This window comes from Schistosoma mansoni, chromosome 2 (assembly GCF_000237925.1).
Source record: "Schistosoma mansoni strain Puerto Rico chromosome 2, complete genome".
NCBI lineage: Eukaryota > Metazoa > Platyhelminthes > Trematoda > Strigeidida > Schistosomatidae > Schistosoma > Schistosoma mansoni.
In genome coordinates this window covers 10142294-10162708 of record NC_031496.1, presented here as the reverse complement: position 1 = coordinate 10162708, position 20415 = coordinate 10142294, and positions in this window count along the sequence as shown.

Sequence of the window (20415 nt, the reverse complement as noted above, 5' to 3'; positions counted from 1 at the left end):
GTGCGATAAATTTCAACATGATGACACCATATACAACATCCCAGCTACTGTATTTAAGTGATGGCCAGCATTTTATGTCCCAGGAAATCGCTCAATTACACCCACTGTCGTAACTTGCTTGACAACGTCGAATTATGGTCCTGTTCGGAATTAGTACACCTATTTAGGCTAATAGAATAATAGTTGTAATCCCGAAATTTTAGATTTGTCATGATGTGATTAACTAATTTATAGGATCATACATGAATGTCACATAATTCTCCGTACTGAATCGTCCTAAGTTACAATCAGCAATATGATGTTTAGCTCCTCTGAAGAACACATTCCGGCTGTGGACATAATGATATATTTTATATGAAAAGGAGTGAGTTACACGATGACCACGCATGCATGGCCGAGCCATGACACACAGAGTAAATGTCCTCGCATCCACCATTTTTTATCCTCTCTATAGTGTTACATATTGAACGTAAATCTCACTAATTATATATACAGCTTTGAACATTGTGCGTTTGAGAACCAATACCACTACTACATCCTACTTGCGGTAGAGAAACGTTATGAAAAAGTTCTTACAAACCCGTTCAGAAGTACACTGAAAATTGACTCAAACAGTTCAAGAGTTAGCACTATGTTGTTCAGTTTCTCAATCTGCTCTGAAAGTACGAATATGCTTTGAACATAAACTTTCCATTTAACTCCGTACATTACCTAGGCTAACCACTTTCGTGTGACGGCGGTAATAAGAAACCAGATACGGGTTGGGCTGGAAATAATTATTCTGAGCACTCCTTCATGCAGACAGACATTCAGAGTAAGAAGTGGGAAAGTAAAGCAGAACGAATCTGAGGGAAGGCAAGTGAGTCAAATTTATTTGATCAAGTGTGATTCGGTACTTATAGTCCGAAAAAAGCAAGTTGCAGTTATGTAATGAGTAGAGTATGCAATGCACGCACACGCTCATATAAAAACAGAGTTGATAAAGCGAAAAAGTGACAAGGTCCAAATTTCTCAAGAAGAATAAATAAATTGACCCGTTTGGAAGCTAGAATAACTTAATTGGGGTTAATTTAGGGCTACACACTTAAAGCTTGTCAAGATTTCTGAGGAGAAATTCTAGCGGAGTCTATACCGTTTTAGTTGTAGTATCCTAATATCATAGAAGGTTGTGCGACTTGGATTGGGGTGTTAATGGTCTTATATATGCTTCCAGGAGTGTGGACCTTATATATTATTATATACTTGTCAAGGCGTGATGGCCTTATTCATATAATCTTACTTCAAAGCCACATGATTTTCCATCGTGGCTCACACTATTGTGGCGTCAGTGGTACTGCTTTGTAAGAACTTTTGAAGGATAAATTCAATCACACTAATACATTTGGTTTAAAGACAAAAGAGATGCAGTTGGAGTGACCAAAGCTGTTTGCCCAAGACCATGCTTTCTCGTTTGTGTTCGCGCCTCCACTCTTTGACTCTCATTGTTTTTGCTAACTATTTAACGTCTAATATTCTGGCGTCCGACATAGATTCATCTCGATGGATATTTCGACTAAAGTATCCCGCACCAAAGGTCTCAAAATGTTTCATTTCTCTAAAAATCTGATAACTGTGTTATAAAATGTAAGTTACATAAATGCTCATCGGTTCTAAAATGCTAAATCATCAGTAATATTATGAATTTAACTGACCACATCTATTCAGTGTTGTACTAGATTTACAAATGCGTTTAGTTTTTACAATCCTTGATGTATATACTCATGTGTATACTCATTTGAAAATCCCTAAATTCAGTCTGTTGACTCATGCATATAAAAATATTAATATGCCAGTATTTGTTGACTGCAAAAATGACGATTTTGTATCTAAAGTGTTTCAGACTAGGACGTTTCTCCGATATATGACATAGTACACGTTTTTCACATTCATCTTGGGAAAATTTCTGATTCCCGCACTAATGGTGAGGTGTGTGTCGACCTCGTTATCGCAGAAGGGTGTTAGGAAAGCCTGGTAGGTCATCAACGTTGATGATCCATATCGAATGATTAGAGGCCTACTCGAGTCAGACGGGAACGCTGTAATGAACAAGCTAGCTTCGAAGTCACACCTCACGATCAGCACCTTACGCGGGTTTCCCCATCCACCTATCAAGGGACCATGGATGCTCTGAAGACTATACAACACAAGGGACGTTATTACAGGAATATATTAGCTAAAGTAGATACAAGCGAAAGTAGAACCACTGCCGCATGGGCCAGTCCGTGGCGTATGATTAACCGATGCGCGTTGATTGTCCTTGACCTTGACGGGGATCGATGATCCGTTCGATATTTAGTGACCCAACTGCCAGGTGATTTGGCTAGGGTTCAGTGACATTTCACTGGCCCTACAATACTCCCCCACCAGATTCAACGACCGTTTGAATCGGTACCAAACATGTTGGGAGTAGTCGCGTGCCGGAGGTTGCCAGACGATTAATATGAATCCTCCGGATATTGCCGAGCTGTAAGACAAGTGGAAAGGAGGCGGCAGAAACTGATCGGGAAACAACGAGTAATAACACATAACTAGGATGTTGGTTGAATGTTGAGCGATCAACCATAGAAATAACAGAAAAATACATGACATTTTAAAGTTCTATCAAATCGCGCTGAAGTAGATAGCTCTGACAGGTGATTGAGTTCCTCAGATGAGAAACGTTAAGTTCGCCGCAAAAGTAGTGATGTCACAGTGATAGTACGATAAGTGTATTATCGATCGATGCTAATGTTTGTACTGCTATCGGTTTAGAGAAGAAAGTCAGTCAGTGTCGTTGACAACTGTTCATATTTGTCGACTTCTAGTTATAACTATATTTAACTGACTAACAGTAAGTAGAGAAGTATAACCGTGAAGATAAGTCGTGATTTCGTTGTGCGAAGCTACCGATCAACTTGTAGTCAGTTTGAAAAGCCGATGACTGCTGTTACAACCAATAAGGGTCGAAGAATACAGATCGAGAGCGAAGGTGGCACGACCAAGTCTCTAAAAGATGATAAACGGTCAGTGCTGCATGTTTGTTCGATAAGTGAACCGAACAATATCGAAAAGAATATAAGAAACAGAGAGTGTCACTCTGGACTCATGTCAATGATATCGGTGAAAAATGCTGTCAGTGTTGGGATACAGACGTAAACATTGTTTTCAGTTTGCAGGAGATTCGCTCGACTGCGTAAACTGATGATTCGCGCTAATGATAGTGTCGTCAAACCACAGATTGAACTGGACAGGGTTTAGATCGTCGAGTAGTTGAACAGCCGATTGATGAACCGAAATCATCTGTTAGATAACACAGCCACGCGGAAACAATACCTCATAAAATAAAGTATGACGTCAAATTCGATTAGCTACAGTAGTTCGGGTGTGTTATAACGTCACATCGAAGTAACATCGTCCTTTCGTATACTGACAGTTGCACTGAACGTTCGTTTGCGTATTATTAATGTAACAGTTGGATGTGTAAAAACAAACATATGCAAGGACTATGGTGAGATTCGTGGAGAATTTCAGAGGTCGTTTAGATATTTTCAAACTCGTATTGCATGTAAATAAACCGAAGACGGAATTAAAACGACTTTCATGCAATAAGGGAATCGAGCACTGATTTACCGTGTGAGATTACAGCAAAACACAAAGCGCATGGTAAGCATTAATTAAGATGATAACCACCAATGTAACTGAAGTTAGGGTTTAGATAACGTGATCGTTTCGTGAAAGAGCTCATTATCTAGTGTTGAGTGACATATTAAGTTCGGCGAAGTGTCTAATTAGGACATGGACTAAGATTACTCGTGTACATGACGACATACGAGTCATAAATGTACATGGTTTCGACTAAAACTTGACGACAGTGACAGAATATATGATTACTCTATGTGAAAGTAACCGCGAAATGTTATTAGACATCATAAACATCATACGAAATTAACTAAGGCAATAATGAAACTCGCCTGGGTTACGCTTTCTCCCAAGTAATTAAAATTTGAAGTAGACAGGAATTAGAATCTGAATTATATACTAGGTGCTGTTGATTAAATTCTTGGATTAACACAGCGTTGTAGACTGAATTTGTATAACTCCAAAATTAATTTAGGCCAAATACGTAGCATTGCCTGATAAAGTCTAAACGAGATCTAAGATTGCAGGAAATTTAAAGTCACAACTCACCGTAATTTCCTTGCATTCATATCCTCTGTTTGACCATGGAACTCAGCAACTGAAAATTAGGCAGGCAGTGGTCAAGTAAGTAAAACATTCTAGTAGGTAGTTTCTGATGTTAGGTAGTTGATAGTGGTTAGGCAGAAAGACGAATTTATAATCGACAGTCAATCCTGTATTGCATATACAGGTGGATAAGTTGCAAACAGATATACGTTCGTGTTGCTATGTGGCTATACTTACGAGTGGTTGATATTTTAACAGACATATTGTACAGGAGCATTTACATGCTGCTAATGATTGTTAAAGAAGCACGCTTGGTTATTTCTATCGATTGAACTAATTATTCAAGTTTAAATACTAACCAATAGTGATATGAAGCAGCGAATGTTCACAGTGATTGATTAACATAAGCGACGTTAAAAATGAAAAGGAATAAGTAAAGAATGCAATAGTAAAGCTCATAATTATAGGTTGCGTTATTAGTAGTCTTGCTCACTAGCGTTGATCACTAAATTAGATTATCTCTGTCAAATGATTAGCGGTGCTATAGATACTTTGAAGACCGTATAACACAAAGGACGTTATTAGGGAAATATATTAGCAAGAATGAGTACAGAGAAGACAGCGAGACAAATAGCGCGTGGATCAGTTCATGGCATATGATTAACTGGTGCTTGTTGGTTGTCCTTGACTTTGACAGGGATTGATGATCTGTTCGATATTCATTGACCCAACTGCTGGATGATTCGGCTAGGGCTCAGTGACATCGCACTGCCCCTACACTATGGAGAGATGATTTAGTATATGTTTGTTACACTGATGACAACGAGTTACGGAAGCTGTAACTGGGAGCTTCTACATGCTGAATTACTTCACTAGATTTAAATGATAGTTTATTAAGTATTTTGAAGAAAAATATTAGATTTAGTTTGAGTCCCGTCTTTCATAAAGGGTTTAGTCCAAGTTTATTACATCTGAACGCATAATTTAAGGTACAGTCAGTCCCATGAATGAACAGTGCAAACCGCCTCTGAACGAATTCCAACCTTTATTTATTAATTGTGCAAACATTAATCAGAATAAATGTGTATTATTTTAGGAGTAGTGGAATACGTAATTTATATATCGAAATGCGCAACTCGTTATAAAGGTTACGAAATACGCGAACTGTAAGACGTTGGGACTTTGAGGTCTGTTTCAAGATCTTTTCTGTGAAGGACATATTGTAGGCGTACCTCAACCCCAAGTCCTCTACTATATCTAACTTAGATAACACCTCACAACCTATAGTAAAATCCAAGTTGAGTGATGCATTACCGAAGCACATCCCTACCTATTTAGCCGTGTTAAGCCCCAACTGCTATTTCGAACACTACTAGGCTACCTTGTTAAGCCTTATGCTGACACAACTTGCGTGAGGAGAAAATGAATACACGACTTTAAAACCATCTGTATATAGAAAACGTTTATCCATACAAAGGCAATCGCAAATATCATTGGTATAGATCAAAGGGGGTAATAGGTCTAAGATACTACCTTGTGATACACCATTTTTGACCGGGACAGCACCCTATAAGGAAGAGTTAATTCTGGCTGTTTCGTGTCAGTGGCTGAGCAAAGAACTAAACCAACCAAGCAGAGGCTTTTTGACCCTGTAAGGTGATAGTTTGCCTTTAAGAAACTGGTGGTTAACCATGTCGAAAGCTTTAGAAATGTCAAAGTATACCACTAAGACTAGATATCCTCGGTTATGTTGAAAAAAGACTAAATTAAAAGTCAAAGTAGCAGATTATACAAGATTGAATAATTAAGAAATCCATAAGATATCCCCCATGATGCATTTAGATGATGATGCAGTTGAAACTTCGTGTGTAGAGCGTCTTCAGTTATGAAACATTAAAACATATGCGTCGATGAGAACCATCAAAGCTCTTTCCTGCTCCTTTAGGCAGAGTATAGATCACTTACGAGTCGACGTTCAGCTAGAAGGTAAGATCCTGTCTCATTTGAAATTTCACATGGGTGTTTTGCTGGGTAATGATAAAGTAAATTGACCAACTTACAACATACAAAAGCCAGGAATAACACAGAATATGCAATAAATAGTAACTTTCGACGTTAATGATGTCGACATAGACAAATTGGCTAACACAGAAGACCATGAATTTACATCTTTGTAGCAAGTTTTGCAATCATTTCGCATCAACGACGAGTATTAAATCCATGTAAAAAGCGAATACGTAGTAGATGTTTTGATAGATCTAATCGTTCTCCAGGTCTTCAGCAACTCTTAGGCTAGTGTTATTCATTTAACTTACACTTATTGATAGCTTCTTGTGTCTGACCATATGAATGTGTTTGCAAATCACCATTGTAGGGAATATCTGTGGATGACTGAGGTACTACTGCCGTTAGTCGGAAATGGCGTGATCTCCCAGCTTATGTCACAGTCACACCTCGTGATTAATACCTAGAGTGGATTACCCTTTTGTTGTATCCAGATGCTATGGCTATTTTCATGACCACAATGCACAGAAGCGTATTAGTAAGAATAGGCAAAAGTAACAGATTACAATCAGTGTCATATGCCCCTGTCCATGTCACGCAACTGATTGATGTCCCTGACTTTGGCGAGGATCGATAAACTATTCGGTATTAAGTGACCTGACTGCCGGATGGTTTGGCTAGGGCCCAGTGACAAATACTGGCCTTTCATGTATATTGTAGATGGCGTCGAGTCTTGATTGATTACGATCACCACTACAGTGAGATTACGTGCCCAAAAACGACTTCGTCCCTTTGATAACTCGCAAACCAGAAGACTGTAACTGGTCCAGATAGAGTATTTTTATTGGCAATCTCGTGGTATCGAATGAATACCGAGACGTTCCAAAGATTACAGGCGAAGGGAAGAGCGTAAGAAAATTTGAACCAACAAGATGGATAGCGGAACGAGAAGTGACTTTGATACAGTTAAACAACAACGAGTACGATAAAACAGTCACTGGTACAATTGGTTATAATAATAATTGTTTCTATTATTCCAATCGTGTTCTCGTCGAGAAAAGCAGGTCACTACAATATCATCAGTTTCTTTGATCCTATGAAGCTAGGTGTGTCGATCGCTCGATGAACGTTTTGCCTAGGAGAGTTTATGCACACTATATCAAGTGGCCTAAGAGGGTATATAAAAGTGAAATTATAAAACATGTCAGTGCCACCCGTTAAGCCGATACAGATTCATCCTTAAAAGTATGTTTCTGTCATTTTGTATTACTGAACTCTTTGAAGCAAACGTAGTCATAAATATATATGCAAATTTTATCATCTCTCTTTATACAGTGGTCTCAAAATGCAATATTATTTTCTCACTCTCCGACTTCCATAATGGTAAATTTTCTAGACAAACGGACTTATTCTTATTTTAACTTCCACACTTACGTTTATGCTGTCAGATTATGCGACTCATTTTAATTGTTCCTTTTCATTTATTTTCTAGGATATTCCTAATAAAATACTTCTGACGTTTTAACACTTCCCTTCACTGTTTCCGATTGAGAGTAAGTCATTTTAGTATGTTTGCTTATGGTTACCACTCATTACTATGTCTGATGACTTGTTATCGCTAAGAAACGTCATGTATGATCATTATAAAACAGTTTGTATTTGAGATTCTTCGACTATGAAAATGAAGCCAATGAAAAGAATTTTCTTTACCGAGTTGCTCTTCTATTTTATGTCTTTATGGGTATTCTGCTTTCATTCATTTAGTTTGAATGTTAACCTGTCAACATATCTTGTAATCAAATACTTTTGTTAGTGTTATCATCAACTCATTATTAATAGTACCAAACTTATTGTCATCTTGCTAATTTGTTATTTTATTACTTTCTAAATGTTCGCGCGAAAGCATTTGAAACAATTCCAATACGTAGATTACATTTTTCCATATTAAAAATGTATTGTAAGTGTATCTAGAATAAAATATGATATCACCAATAGTTGGCTTACTCCTTTACATTTCTAATTAGGTGTTTTATATATCAACATAATTAGATTCTAATAAACAGTTAAGTGTCCGATAAAACAATCGGACAACACATGTACGGTACTTCGTAAATTCATAACATTCTAATTACATTGTAGTGAACAAGAACACTGATGGGGACAATCAAATGTATTTAAGCACAAATTACAGACTATCTCACCAAATTCTGATAACCATACAACAAACAGTTAATTTGCAAAATAACAATCAATTGTCTCAATCTTCACTGTTCCTTCTGTAAATATCAAATCATCTTCTCTAATTTCATTGTTTATGTATTTTCGTACCGATTGCGCCTCATTTCAGTTCTTTCCTTATCGGTCTTCTGCCAAAATACATTCTATCACTGACCATCACCATATACTACTTATATGGATATAAGTAAACCACACTACAACACAACCTATCATGAATTTTGAAATTATTGGGATATCAGCTGTGTTTTATTGAAGATACTGACTTCAAAAGGAAGTAATATTATAAAATGAAGCTGTCTTCACATTTAATTTTGATTTAGATTCATATGCACGATATATATATATATATATATATATATATATATATCTGTTATAGCTTGTGGCCGAGTGGATGCCTTGTTAACATATGACGTGATAAGACCGCCAATTAGAGAGCAGCGAATTGTCGATCGGATCAATGATACACAAAAACCGTACGAGCAGTCTACAGTACGTATCGGTCCTGCTTTCTGACTAGCCCAGCCAGTTAAGTTCAGAACAGCCTCTGCGGTATGAATCATTATATTTCAAACATACTGAGTTTATATACCAATCAAGCTGACCATATCGTACCAATAAAATAGAAAATAACATGTGTACAAGATTTAGCCAAATGTGACTGTGAATAAGGTGAACAGTAATCAATAGACTGGGTGTAATTCATGAATGGTAAATCATATAATAATAGTTTATAGTTCAATTTAAAGCTTATGATAGGGGAAACATGAACATGAATAGTTTAATTATTTAGCAATTATACGATAAAAAAATATATGCACAGTTTTGATTCATAAATAGATCTCAAAGTTACCATTCATTATCCTTATCAGGATATAACAATATCCATAACAATAAAGCACCATTATATCGTTGATTATTTTTAAAGGATAAAATCAATCTAAATTAGATTGGTTTGTGTCATTAGTCCTTAGTAATACGTTTTGTATTTGTTTTTCATGCGCTTTTCTTTCATCATTTCAGTATAACAATTAAAACCCAAACAATCAGATTGGATCAAATTAAAATACACTATCAAAGAATAGTTACTTAACATTCAATTTATTATTTAATTACTATGAAATTAAGCCATTATAACAATTCGATTTCTATATTTTATGGATAGTTCAGTTAATCAGATTAAAAAAAAACACTTTAGATTTAGTATTGATATAATACAAACAATAAAGTTTTCATTAAAAATAACAACTATTGAATAAGTTTAATATGAAAACCTTTTAATGCGAAACTATATATATATATATATATATATATATATATATATATATATATATATAACTTTTGAGAATTATAACCAAAAAGATTTCATTTCATTATCCATTCAACTACGATTGTGAACCTTATTATTCATAAGGCTTCTTTTGGAAATCACTTGATAAAAACTAAGGATGGTGTACTATGATATAATACTATTGTCCACTGAAATCTGGTTTGTTCTCTCTCACAGTAGCTTCTGATAGTTTCTGGCCAACGGATCATCCGAAGTATCTTGCGTAGACAACTGTCGATAAACACCTGTATCTTCTGAATGATGGCCTTCGTAGTTCTCTACGTCTCCGCCTCATACAGTAGAACTGCCTTGACATTTTTATTGAAAATTCTGATCTTCTTTTGGAAATCACCTGATAAAAACTAAGTATGGTGTATTATGGTATAATACTATTGTGGTGTGTGTTACTGATATCGACAGATATAAGTAGTTTGTATTACTAATCGTAAGTGAAATGTTTGGAGGCAGAAGGTTAAGGAGATCGAATAGAAGAGAACGAGAACAGAGAATGATTGATGTGGAAAAGAAAAAACAAAGAAGTCTGAGACGATTGATTGAGATTTTGCAAATGAAGTATTTACTGTAGGCTTCTCAGACTTTCTTAAGATGTTATGTAATTTTATATTCACATACATTCGATTGTCCTAACTTATATTTTCGTTCACTACACTATCAGTGAATACTGGAATGTAATATTGGGAGAAAAATAAATTTTTATCTAGATATTCAGAAAAATTCACTATTACTTACCTATAAACAGACCCAGTTAGAACTATATAATAAGTAAATCATATGTGAATTGTTCATATGACTTATATTATACTAAATTATTTAATTAAGAAGATCATTTAGAAATTATTTGAACTTTTTTGACTGTTACATCACAATTGAGATAAATATTAAGTAAGAAAAGTGGTTATGTGATCTTTAAGTGGTATTCAGTTACAATTGATTTCCTATTGCAAGTTTATTAAATGTTGACACTGAAAAAAGTGGTTCAAAACAATTGTCAACCAACACCAAGATCAGAATTTTCAATAAAAATGTCAAGGCAGTTCTACTGTATGGGGCGGAGACGTAGAGAACTACGAAGGCCATCATTCAGAAGATACAGGTGTTTATCGACAGTTGTCTACGCAAGATACTTCGGATCCGTTGGCCAGAAACTATCAGCAAGAAGCTACTGTGAGAGAGAACAAACCAGATTTCAGTGGACAAAGAAATCAAGAAGAAGTGCTGGAAGTGGATAGGACACATATTGAGGAAATCACCCAACTGCGTCACAAGCCAAGCCCTCACATGAAATCCTGAGGGCCAATGGAGAAGAGGAAGACCAAAGAACACATTACGCCGCGAAATGGAGACAGACATGAGAAGAATGAACAAAAGTTAGATAGAACTAGAAAGAAAGGCCGAGGAGAGTGTGTTGGCGAATGCTGGTCGGCGGCCTATGCTCCATTGGGGGTAACAGGCGTAAGTAAGTACTGAAAAGTGGTTAAACATATTTTCAACTTGAGATAAATATATTTCAGTGATGACATTATTTAAATTTATATTTAGATAATAGAACGTTTAGTGATATAATCATCATTAACTTATATTTAATTTTAAGGAATTTCTTAATTCAATTTCAGCCTACTGTTGTTTTAATCTATTGAATTACATAATAATCTAATTTGCAATAGAATACAATACACTTCACAGTATTTAGGCGCCGAGTTTATGTAAGACATTAAATAGGAAGAATATATATTTGTAAAATCTCAGTGAATAAATTTGAAGTAAATCCAACGCTTTGCTTAGCAATCTAGTCCAAGCTTTTTCAAGGAAATATTTGCTGAGATTTTACAAATATATTCTCCTTATTAGAATACAATACAGTTTGAAGTTATTGAACGTGAAGTAACAATTATATAGAAGTATTGGAATAACTAATAATATTACTTATATTCACAGTTGACAGCGTGAGTCAATTGAAACTAGACCACCATGGAAAACCTGAAAGCACTGGACGGCCGTTTCGTCCTACTATGGGACTCCTCAGCAGTGCGCATCCACTATGAAAATACTAAATCTCCACAAAACCCCTTCTGATAATATTACTTATAATTAACAAAATAGAAACCTACATATCTGTCCATAATGTACTTTAGCAGTTATCAATGGGTCAGCATATAAAAACAGGAAAAAAAAGCAGTAAGATAAGAATAAAGTAGATAAATATATTTTTCATAGTTGAAAGCATGAGTCAATTGAAGCTAGACCACCATGGAAAACCTGGAAGCACTGGACAGCCATTTCATCTTACTGTGGGACTCCTCAGTAGTAATATGAAAAATACTAAATCTCCACAAAACCCCTTCAGATAAATATATATCAACAGTTTATTGATTAGTGAAAATATAACAATTTCACATCTTTTTTTGTTTTAAAGAATTCTCATATAGTTCAGTTTATATCTCTTTCTTGATGTTTTCAATTATACTTGAACTTAAATTTTAATAATCTAAATTACAATAGGTTATATGTTAAGTTACTAAGTAAAAGGATAATTATATGAGAGGGTGATCTGTCAAAAACATACGTTACCATACATATCGTTATATTTCCTTTACTGGAATCTTTGTTTCAATATATGGTATTGAAATGAACGAAAACATAAGTGACTCATGATCTCAACTATTAAAATTATAGAATGTCTTAATAAAATCTGAGAATCATACAGTGAATATTTCATTTGCGAAATGTCAATAAGTTGTCTTAGATTTGAATTTTCCTTCGTTTTCACACCAATCATTCTCTGTTCTCACTCTCTTCTCTTCAATATTCTTAACCTTCTGCCTCCAGATAGATACTACTTATATCTGTCAACATTAGTAGCACACACCACAGTATTGTCAACAGGTACTGTCTTTATTTACAAATATTTCCATCTTTTTTGAAGACTATTTTTTAAATCAGGTATTTACATGAAAGGGAACCCAAACTAAAAAACCACAAATTGACTTGGCTGTTCAAAATACTTGATTCGTACGCTAAATTCTATCATTCTTAATATGAAGCCATATTCAGTTATGCATCTCTATATACATGAATTCTTATCTCGTAGAGATAATGAAAAATCATGAGATATTCATCATGTACAAAATTGTTGCTTTATGAAGATGATTAACTAAAGTTAGAGAAAATGAACAATTGGATTATGAGTCTCTTAAGAGCGTCATTTTCACCAAAAGGCTTAAAAAACTTGAGTTCTATTCTATAAATTATTACTCCTGAGTGTGAAGCTTGGAAAAAACGTTTAGTCAACCCTCGGTAGCTTTGTTGGTTTTCTAGATAATATCCGTTGGTAACGAAGACTATCTTCCATTATACTGCTTGTTTGGTAATGAGCACTTGTCACACAAATATACAATTGCTGTTAACAACTGTTATGCGACTGTACGAATCTGATTACAGATAACATCACTTTTCTATGATCATTGTGAAAAAATGGAATAGTGTAGTATGAAAAATGGATATGAAAAGTGTAAAATGATGCATTTAGAGGTTTATTTTTCTGTTTAATCAGACCGAAAAAATAGAATAGAGAAGTTTGATCTCTGTTTTTTCTGTCAAAATATGTGTGAAATTTCCTGAATCGTTTATAATTGAAATTCAGGAATAAATGAAAAAGAATAAGTTAGCACCTTCAGTTTATTAAGTTTTAATGTACTCTTATGAAGCATCAAAAGATACAGTAATCTTAGTTTTTACAATTGTCTAGTCACCACAGATTAGTCATTAGTCTGAGAATACCTCAGTCCTACGGGAGCTCAGTCATGACCCAAACAGATCAACGGTAACTCAGACTGTGGAGCTGGGTGACATGAGATTTAACCCCATAATACTCCAGGCATACTATACTGACGATCTTCCACTGGAACGACACGTGGATTTTCTACAGACTAAGTCCAACCGCTCAACAATCTTAGCTTTTAGCTATTTGACTTGAACAGTGACAAAGAAAACAGGAAGAATGAATCAGTGATGGGGAATAAAATCACTAAATATTTTAAAATACAGGTTGAAGCCCAAAAGTCTACGATTTAAAAATATCAGAGTGCGAAATTTAGTAGTAAAAAAGGAGAAATCTAAAACAATCAACAAGACTCAAAATCTAAGTCGGCTTGAATGAATGATGTGTATAGTGTATTTGAATTCACTGACAGTCTCAGTTGAGAAACTGGATGTTGAAGTAGCATTTAATTTAGTAATAGTAATACTAGTTGATATGATGGGATGAAAAGATAAAGTCACATTTTGACGCATTATGATATTTGATCAACATTACTACGGTTATTTTCATTCCATATGATGGTCATTCAGTATAGTATCGGTTGTATTTTTGGTGTGTTATTTCTATTCAGTATAACATTGATTTATTTCGGTGTTTTTCAAGTTATTCAAGACATGATGTTCTCGTATTAAACTAACATGAACTATGTTCAGCATGACAGGCAGCATGTAATTCGTTGTAATTCTGGGTATTTTTCGTATACGTGACTTTTTTCTAACTAATAATCAAAATGGGTGTATAAATCAGTACATAAGTGAGTATTATTGTGGTGAACAAGAACACGAGTGGGGACAATGGAATGTATTCTAGCACAAAATTACAGAATATCTCACTAAAATCTGACAACCATACAGTAAACAGTTAATTTGCAAACTATCAATCAATTGTCTCAATCTTGACCATTCCTTACTTTCATACCAACTGCGTTTCGTTTCCGTTCTTTCGTTATCGATCTTCTACTGAAATACATTCAATGCCCGACCATCATTACATATTACTTAACCCACATCACATTATTAGTAAAGGGTTGTGGAGATTGTTGAGTTTTGATTGACTTTACGAATCGATCAATGTTATACCACCATTGAAAACATGGAAACACTGGACATTTGTTTCGTCCTATTATCAGACCTAGAAGTGAGCATCCACCGCCTCGCACGTGAGATTCAAATCCGAGACCTTCAGTCTCTCCCTCGAAACCTTAACCCCTAGACCGCTGAGGAGCCCCACAATAGGACGAAACGGCTGTCCAGTGCTTCCATGTTTTCAGTGGTGGTCTAACATTGTTCGATTCATAAACTCAATCAAAACTCAACAATCTCCACAACCCTTTGTGGATATAAATGAGTGTACTTTATGCTAGTGTTGTTGTATCTAATATAGAATTCATCTTCACTTGTACAAGTCTTTTGTATTCTTACTTCGCATCGAGGGAATTACAGTGATTCCTAGTTTTCAAGTATAGGTAAAAGGCGACATGAATATAACATCAATGTATACAATACTTCAACAGAATCAAGTTAGAATATACTTACTTACTTACTTACGCCTGTTACCCCTCATCGAGGAGCATAGGCCGCTCACCAGCATTCTCCATCCAACTCTGTCCTGAGCCTTCCTTTCCAGTTCTTTCCAGTTAACATTCATCCTTTTCATATCTGCTTCTATTTCTCGGTGTAATGTGTTCTTTGGCCTTCCTCTTTTCCACTTCCCTTCCGGATTCCAAGTTAGGGATTGCCTTGTAATGCACATTGGTGATTTCCTTAATGTATGTCCGATCCACTTCCAACATCTTTTCCTAATTTCCTCTTCAGCTGGAATCTGGTTTGTCCTCTCCCATAAAATGCTGTTGCTGATAGTATTGGGCCAGTGAATGTTAAGTATTTTACGTAAACAACTATTTAATAAATACTTGTACCTTCTTGACGATGGATGTAGTAGTTCTCCATGTTTCAGCTCCGTACAGCAGGATTGTCTTGACGTTCGTATTGAAGATTCTCACTAAGTCAGGATATGATATACATTAATGAGTTTCTTGGCTATCAGTCTAAATATGAAAGAAAATTGCTGATAGTTGTTAAAGATATTACCAGACATACAAAAAATCAAATAACTGACTACCTCAGGCAAAATGAACTTATATTTAAATGCCTTAAACGTAAACGTATTCTCTATAATTATAGATGTTTTAGAAAAAAACCATTAAGTTTATTATTAGGTCAATTCATTGTGATTTTTTCCATTCCATTCGATTATTCTATAATGAATGAAAGTTAAACATTCCAATAATCTGGATCAAAACTGAGTATTCTTCTTTTCTTTCCTACCTTTTTTTTAATGGGACTCATTTTATTTAAATTTTAGTAATATTTCAGGCAATAAAAATATATTTTTAAAAGGTAACCAGTGCTCTTTTCGTTTCTTTGACACATTTAACCTTAATAATTTACTATCAGATAATCTTTAAAAAAAATATTTCGATTATTCTTATTGATGAAAGGATTTGTAAATGATTTATTATGACTTTCATAGTTGAAATCATGAGTCAATTGAAGCTAGACCACCAAGGAAAACTGTAAAGCACTGGACGGCCGTTCCGTCCTATTGTTGGACTCCTCAGCAGTACGCATCCACGATCCCACCTTGCGAGATTCGAACCCGGTCTCGAGCCGGAGCACTTAACCGATAGACCACTGAGCGAGCATCCGATGGTGTTAATGTCTAACTTCAACCAATCCACGAAATTGAGCAACCATTCACCAATTGTCTTCAGTAAGTTCCTATCTCACAAAAGACTTGGTTGAACTCCATTGGTCACTGCTTCTCACTAGAACTCCAGGAAATATCTCTTGAACTCAGTCACTAGTGAGCATATGATTATAGATCAGAAGGGGTTTTTTGGAAATTTCAGTATTTTCATCGTTGAAAGCATGAGTCAATTGAAGCTAGACCATCGGATGCCGGCTCAGTGGTTTAGTGGTTAAGCGCTCTGGCGCGAGACTGGTAGATCCTGGGTTCGAATCTCGAGAGGCGAGATCGCGGATGTGCACTGCTGAGGAGCCTCACAATAGGACGAAACGGCCATCCAGTGCTTCCGGTTTTCCTTGGTGGTCTAGTTTCAATTGACTCATGCTTTCAACTATGAAAATACTGAAATCTCCACAAAACCCCTTCTGATTATTATGACTTTTTCAGATAAATGCTATTATGGTATGTGCTACTGATGTCGATAGATATAAGTAGTGTATGTATCATGAATATAAAGTGAAATGTTTGAAGATAGAAGGTTAAGAAGATTGAAGAGAAGAAAACGAGAACAAAGAGTGACTGATTTTGAAATGAAAGAACAATGAAGTCTGAGATTTTGCAAATGAAATATTCACTGTAATGGTTCTCATATTTTACTAAGCTGTTCTGTACTTTTGTATTCACATACACTCGATTGTCCCCACTTATGTTCTCGTTCATTAGATTATCATTAAAATATGTTAATTATCTTTTTTTTAAAAATTTTTATTGATTAAATGTTTAGATTTCTATACTACTTATTATGTACACTATTTCAGTAATTGTATCATAAAATTCGGTCTATTTGAGTTCGAGTGTACTGTACTGTGTATTAGTTTATGGCTATGATAGTAATGAAGATAAGTATATAATTGAATAATACAATAATAATCGAAGGGTTGTGATAGGCTAGGTCAACTAGACTTATTAGTCCAAGGTCAAAAGGTGTATAAGAAATGCTAGTGGTTGCACATTATTAATTATAATATGGCTTAATTATAAGGAGACAGATATATTTTACTGGCTGAAAACCTGGCTTTATCTTCTGTGAGACATTTACCTGTAGTAATGAATGATTGTGTACATATTTTAATCCCGTTACTTAATATAGGTTCCTACTGACTGTGGTTTTCTCACTCAGGTAGTTGGTTGGGATCGCGTACAGGAAGAATATCCACTAGCATCAGATTCTAACGACCTTCCAACACAACATACTGCTCGTGTATGGTGGCAGAAGCAAGTGAGGAATCTGAAGGTTAAGTGTGGGATAATAGGTAGATATAGTAAATTAATTGATGGCATTGTGAACAATCAAAGATTAGGATTGTTAGGATACGTGCTATTCATTCCTTACCACTGTCTCCAGTGATAACCAACACTGACTGACATAGGAGTGGGTTATAAAAGTGCTGGGAGGTTCAAGATCAGATATGACATCAAGTCATTAACTGTTAGTCTGATACTTACTGAGAAGAGAAGTCATCTTGTTTTGGGCCCGTAAAATGTTATCAACTTATGGTCGGTGGGGTAACTAAACATCAGTTTTAACAGTGCAGTTGGAATCAATTTATATTTCCTTTAACTTTTAAACATGATATTACTCTATAATTTCCATTACATATATCATTCAGTCTTTGTAAGACTAATTTTCAGTGTCGGATTTTCATCAGTATTGATCGTATCAACTAGAGTCTCTTGATTCCAATCTTACTAATTTTTTCGCCTAATGTTAATGTGTGGTACAGAAACCTAGAAAGATTCACGTTGGCGTCAGTTACTTCGTCAGCTTTGAAAGACTGTGAATATCGAATGATTACTTCATAGTTTTGCAAGAGATTCCTAGTATTACTCTCTTTATCCACATTAAGAGACATCTGTATTTTCCGTAGAGATAAGTAGTTGCACACCTACATTCCAAATTCTATCAGCAACATGAATTTCTTAACATATATTACAAATATTTTTCAGAAATCTTAAAACTGACAACTTGTCAAATATTTACCAAACAACTTGATTTCTTCCTAACAGTTGTTAACAGTAGTTTCATTATGTATCCTTTCATTATGGTGTACATTACATATGATTTAGTTATAAAGATTAATAATAAATGAGTAGCAATCTAACACTCAATAGTTAAATAATTTTAGTAGGCTTGGATATAAGATATCAAATATAGTTAGACAATTTTAATACCTTAGTCTTAACAACATTCAACTAGTGAGTACTTGTTTAGTAAGCTTAAGTTTAATTTTTGTCACACAATTAATTTATTACGTAATACGGTTCAATGAGAAAAAAATGTGCTTGATTGAAGTAGCAATTATATGCTTACATTACTACCAATCATTGTCAACTCATAATTCATCACAACAAAATTTATGTTATTGCTAAGATTACATTTATTCAAATATTCGATTGGTCATGATTAGGTAATTATAAAAATGTTAAAACAGTACACTGGATACTTACTTTAAGATCGTTGATCTCAATTACTGTTATATCGAGTGCGTACCCTGTTTAATATATGACGTGATGATCCCCACCAATTGGAGAGTAGTGAATTATCGATCAGAGCAAAGACACACAAAAGCCGTATGAGCAGTCTTGAGTACTTATCAGTCCTGCTTTCTGCCTAGACCAGTCAGTTAAGTCCAAGAACACCAATAACAGCCTCTGCAATATGAATCATTGTTCTCAAACATAATGGGTTTATATACCAAACAAACTGACCACATCGTACCATAAAATAGAAAATAACATTTGTACAAGATTTGGCCAAATGTGTCTGTGAATAGAGGGAACAGTAATTAATAGACTAGGGATAACTCATGAATGGTAAATCGTACAGTAATGGTCTACGGGTCAAAATAAATCTCATGATAAGGGGAACATGAATATGAATAGTTAAGTTACTTAACAATTATACAATAGGAAATATACATATCACGTTGGTCCATAAATAGTTCTCAAAGTTACCATCCATATATCGCTTTGGGATACAACAAATACAAACAAAAATCCAAAATACTTGACAACTTTTGACTGAGAATTTTTCCAGTGAAATGAAAACTCCTTTTCACTAATGTAGTTGGCAATAAATTTTCCCATTTTGTATGTAAACAACAAAATTATAGTTCAGTTTGTCTAGTAAATCGAAGCCAAATAAATAAACTTTCCGATCAATTTGTTTTGACCTTTAATTTTTGGATCAATAACAAATTTTATTTGTTTTCTAAGTAATTACTGAAGACATCCATTTTAGTTCCAACTCTGTCTGAATTATAAGTAAAGATGGGTGGGAGCTAGTAGTGGAATTCAGGATGCACGTTTCGTCCTATTTGGGACTCGTCAGTTAGATGTACCTGCATCTTAGAGTTGATATTCACTTCGAATTACCGTACACTAATAAATTATAAAGTTGTTTAGTATGATTTCCATGGCATTCAGCAATCTGTACAACCCTATACATACTAAATGAATATTATGATTTCAAGAAACGATAATTAAGTACAAATAAATAAAATGAGTGTAACTCTAGAAATTCCCCCTTATTTCTCATTTGTTTCAATGAAATTTATCTTGAAAGTCAATTTGTCGAAGGGATTTTGAAGGTTATGTCTTACTTACTTACCGTACCTCATATGTAAAGAATGTAGGAAATCGATATATTATCGGTTGAGAGCTAATAAAAGAAATTACTTTCAATCCAGTGAAATTTGATACGTATATGTATGTGACGTTTTAAATATTATAGCACTACATTTAAATTTTGAAACTATATAAGTTAGATCAACATTGAAAACCTGGGAGCACTAGACGGCCATTTTGTCCTCATATGTGACTACTCGGCACTGCGTATCTACAACTCCGCACGCCGAAATCAAACCCAGGAACTTCAGCCTCGCGCTCAAATGCTTAGCCTTTTGACCACTGAGCTGGCATCCAGCTGTGTTAATGTCTAACTTCAGTCAATTGATAACATTGTTCGATCATCTTTCGTTGTCTTCAGTCGGTAACT